Genomic DNA, 5,487 nt, shown 5'->3' on the forward strand with positions numbered 1-5,487 from the left:
TTTATTAACCTTTTAGCTGTGATATAAAGCTCTCGTGGAATTGTCAATAAAATAGAAATGCACTGTGATATGCAATGACAATATTTGAATATATCTTGTTTGAATAATTCGCAGCCGATCGCGCTGCCTTTTCATTTCTATACTGTAATTTAATTCTATACAAATTAAAATAATGGCACCACATATAAATTATTCGCGAGAAGTGCCTTGGCCGATTTCATTGTTCTTTAAATTCATATTAATCATATACTCGCTTTTGCAGCAAATGTCTATAAGTGACGGCTAAAAGCTTCATATAACGTAATGTAATATCATAACGCACCAATTATCAGGTCAATTGCTTACTTAATCAATCCGCGGTTCTCCATGGCTCTTTTCTCGTAGAACGATATGAAATCACTTTTACACAGTTACATAATTACCTGCGCTAAACAATCGTCTTCGCGATCATTGTGACATTCGACACTTGACTTGACGAGAGACAAAACGAGACTAATGTGCTCGCAGTCCTCGTGCGACTTTATGGCGCGTACGACCAACGTGTCGAGGCCATGTTTACGCTGCCGACCTTTGGTATCGCGTAGCAATATACCGGGAAACGGTCAACCGAAAATATTCATTCAACTACAAAACAAGTTATGTGATATACACTGTCGAAATTATCTCTCGCAAATGTGTCTTTTTCAGAGCGAATAAACGAAGGAAATTTCGACGTCGTAAATCGGAACGCAGATTGAAAGTGTCCTTCGAGCTTCCCGTCGACTCCCGTCCCTTCGTGAGAGAGTGGCGATTGTGTGCAGAACTGGACCTTTGGTTAGTTTCCTCAGGAGCGGCTCCAGCTCGTTTCTCGACGAGCTCCGAAATCTCCTCCATCCTCCATCCCTGTTGTCGGCCATCTAAAAACGAAGAATTTTTAATTAGATATATAATATATCGTTATATATATACTAATATATATATATCGTTGGTGCTTTGAAATCGTCGCGTTGATCGCAGATTTTTTAATTTTAGAAGATTTTTTAGTTATTCTAAATGTAATAAATTTATTGAATTAAATTGATTAAATTTAGAAGAAAATAAGAAATTTAGACTGAAAGCTATACATAAAGTATTTTGCGAACGTATGTGTATAATATATCATCGTGCTTCGTAACCAATTACATATTTTATGATACTTTTTTAGAAAGTGATATTTTCGAAATTTCGCAGATTTCGAAATGAACGTTAAAATATTAAATGATGGAGAATATCGTGCCATATGCAGCGTTTTGTAACTAATCGTATATTTCTCGACGCACGCTATTTCTTGCAATATTATAGTTCTCAAAGAAACTCAGAGATATTAAAGAAAAGAATTCCGAAAATGTGCGCGATGTTATGCTTTATTGACTATTTTCGACATCGACTACTCGCAGAGGAATAACCGCGGATTTTGAAACAAACGTAAAAGATATTAGAGAACAATGAAGTTCGGTGTATCGCGCGCTGTGTTTTGTAATGAGGTATGCGTATTTTTGAATGTTGTCACCCGCCGAGCCGGCCGGCGCGATCCAACTCTCGATCGAAGGTCGCCGCGTACTCGATAGTTCGATACTCGCCGCGTCATAACACTCGTATATATATACAATAGCCGATCGAATGCGGTGTCAGTCTCGCGTATTCTCTCACACCGAGCGGCGGCAGATACTACGTAAAGTGATCGCGGTATCAATTGGTATGCGCGATTGTAATTAAGCGTCTCTCTCTCTCTCTCTCTCTCTCTCTCTCTCTCTCTCTCCCGATATACTCATAACCCCATCACTACTGCGTCCCGACGCGACGTGCGACGTCGGAATTTCCTTTCGGCCGTTTCACGTTATTCGATCTACATGTGTAATGAAATCGCACGATTGGTCATCATCATGTGTTACAGTCCTGCGGTGAATACATCGAATCAGTAGCGATCGAAACTGCAGCGAAATGTGAATCGTGCGAAGGAATATCGAGTGTCGCAGTACGGAAATGTCGAAAGTGGAGAATGTTGAGAATTGGGAATACCGAGGTAAGTACGAATCGCGAGCGAGTGTCGGTAGTGTCGAAAGCCGGGAATGTCGAGCGTTCGTTATTAATAATTTCGCGCGTGTTTGTAATTAGCGTTCCCGCGTTTCCCTGATCGACGCGGGTCTTCGAATCGGAGCAGTCCTTCAGCGCGGATGTCAACTTGAATGTAGTGCCGGCGAGATTGGACGAATACGGTCGGTAAGGTAAGTTTATTCATCTCGTTAATATAAACTCTTCCGTTCTTTGTTCTTTGAATAACTGTTAGAATTATTTGTAATTGCTATTGCAATCAGCAATACATATAATATTGTAAACGTACCATATAAATGATTCCATAATTAGTTTCATAATTAATTATAATTAAATTGAAAAATACATTATTTAAAAGTAACTTTGATTTTTATATTTAAGCACACATAACGATAAATTTAATTAATTGTTGATAATGTAATCTGTTATCATGCAGAATATATTCATTAAATTACAGCTAATAATTATTTTGTATAAAAATTGTTTTGTGTGCGGTACGCGGTACGATGCCTATTAACTTGATAAATAAAATACCACACGTAATAGATATTATTCTATATTTCATCTTAGTAAGTGAATTATGTACTATATGTAAAAATGCTCCTGTTTATAATATATTTTTCCTCGAAAATTCAAATGTACACAAGTAATAGATATGAAAAATTAAATTTAATAATTAATCCGTAACCTGAGATATATTCTTTTATTTTCATAATTTAGAATGTGAAGTACTTGCTGTATTATAACAACAGGCTATTTAAAAAAGTGGATATATGGAGAATATATGGAGAATGAAACACAAAAAATCGATACATTTTAATTCTTTAAATTATAAAAGAATTAATTTGTAAAAAGCTTTATTAGTAGTCTAAAATTTCAGGTAACTAACAGCAAAATTCATATAAAATTAATTAAAAATAAAGTGTCCTTTTTTTTAGAGAAATTACATTTAATTTTTACGTAGACAATAACATTTTTATATAATCACAATGTGAAATTTTCTTATTTTTAAATATATCTTTCCTCAAAGAAAAGAATGTATATATTAATGATACAATTGGATATGAGCAAGAATGAGACATTATACTATAGCTCATTTTATGCGTTCTTCAAGTTTCTTTGTACGATACCGAATTTTTCTCTATATTTTACACACTTTGCATAAATTTACCGTATTTATGCAAAGGCATTTATTTACTGTATTTGCATTTTCATTAATGCGTGTAGTTTACATATCCTAAACTTCATCGCTATAATTAGATGCTAATGCATTAATTAAATAATAAATCAATTCACAATCTCTTTATGGAGATACATTTATCACGAAGACTAATATATAAATGACTTTTTTAGATAACTTATATATTTAGTGACAAATATATAGAAATAATCGATTTAACGTTCCAACAAGAAACTGTGTTTTAAGACTGATAAATAATTGGCGTTCACTTTACTGACAATGAATTGGAAAAAAGTTACAAAATTTACACAGAAATACTATTATTAGGCTAAGAACCAGCCCGACCGAAAATGGCATCTTCTCTAATTTACTGAAGGATTCAGTCTAGTTTCACTTATTAAATAGAGATATGAATTTTATTCTATCCATTTTATTCTATCCAAGTAGAACTGTTACAAATATTTAATAGAGTTCGTTAAATTTGACTTTGAAATAATTAACTCGATCAAACGAGAGACAACGGCATTGCAAAATTTTAATACTTTAAAGTTCGCAATTTAATTTTTGGAGGTTCTTACAAGCTTAATGAAGCTTTAGGAACAGAGTTGTGCCTAATGAACCTTATTCTGCTTGATGAAAAATTTACCATTAATATACGCAGAGAACGGTCGAATCCAAAAATTAGCTAAATACAGTTTATAGAAAATAATTATGTGGGGCCATTTAAATAATTACATTGAACGCTCAAGTTGATTGCTAGAATGTCAAAACTTTTTGCAGCATTATCATCATACTTGAGTGTCCTACATAAATATTTTGTTAGTCCAACATAATCATTTTCAGATCTGTATCTGGCCGGATCTTTATATATTTCAGCAAAACTGTTCTTTCCGTGTACAAAATATTTTATATTATTTTAAAGTATTTAAATTATTATGATATTTAATATTATTACTGTTTTACTAAATGTGTTAAATATCTTGCAAAATAATCCAAAATATTTTAGTGTATTAAAAATATATATTTAAAATAAAAAATAAAATAAAATACATACATGTTTTAAAACATCAAGTATTTTAACACGCTCAAAATTTACGTTTATTAGATTATTGTATACAAAAATTAAATTTTCATCTACAAAACATTGTATAACGTAAATAAAATATTTTAGAGATATTTTATTTTATAGGATACTCTTTTACAAAAGTTAATAAAATATTTATAGTATACATATTTTATATAGATCGATATAATCAAGCATATATATATATATTTTGGTACTACATTTAATTATATTATTTTCAATTATTTTAGAATTATAGATGTTTTTATTTTGTTTATTATATTAAATTTTAAACGCGCCTATATTCACAAAAAAATTTTGTTTAAAAAAGTTACATAATTTTTTTATATCTGTCTAATGGATAAATAAAAAATTTAATAAATGTAATAATTATTTTATAAAATATGAATTATGTTGAACATCGCATAATTTGAATATATATATTTATATGTTACAGATTACCGTAGTTTGTTTTATAACTTCAGCGGAAGATTCATAGAGGATTTGAACATTATGTCTATTTTTAACGATATTGGAAATATAAGTGAATCGCGGTCAATTCATCGCATTTTAACTAATTTAGATTTTTAATATTTTCGGGAGTGCCGTACAGTGTCGCGCGCAATTATCACATTTTAATAACTAGTTTTCGGGAGTGAGTGTTCAATCGGAGTCTGAGAGGAGGAGGAGGCCCGGGGAGGCATCAGGCAACGGCGGAGCAACCTTAAGGTAATATTTTATTTTACTTATCATTTGTTATTTTCTTGCGTGGGATTAATCACTTACTCCCATAACGGTCGTATGTCGTATCATCATATCGCATTATTTTACAATATAATGTACAGAAAATGTTTTTGGTGTTTTATTCTTTATAAAATTTGAAATACTTAAAACTTGATTTTTTATTTGTACAAGAATCAGATATTGTAAATTTACGTTACGAAGTTTTTCCAACAATTCTATGTAAAATAATTTTTCTTGGACGATATAAATTACTTTAATAAATATCTCTTTTTAAAGTGAATAAAAAAATTCGATACACGCAATAATTTTTTTATTAAAATTTTAATTAACAACTTAGAGTACTTACCTAATAACTGAAATATATTTGTATTTTACAGATCAACGTAGCTACGATGCAGTTACACCTCCGCTGTTGCGCACTGTACCTGTA

The 5,487-nt window shown here is 31.3% G+C and overlaps 1 long non-coding RNA gene across 1 annotated transcript; it reads right to left on the reverse strand.

Annotated features, from left to right (window-relative positions):
- Window positions 1-767: 767 nt before the first annotated feature.
- On the reverse strand, window positions 768-5,487 carry LOC112466172. The gene is made up of 2 exons (XR_003042114.1): window positions 5,404-5,487; window positions 768-896 (listed from the first exon to the last, which is right to left on the reverse strand). It is a non-coding gene; the product is annotated as an uncharacterized LOC112466172 (long non-coding RNA).

This window comes from Temnothorax curvispinosus, unplaced genomic scaffold (genome assembly GCF_003070985.1).
Source record: "Temnothorax curvispinosus isolate PA1 unplaced genomic scaffold, ASM307098v1 QBEX01015974.1, whole genome shotgun sequence".
Lineage (NCBI taxonomy): Eukaryota > Metazoa > Arthropoda > Insecta > Hymenoptera > Formicidae > Temnothorax > Temnothorax curvispinosus.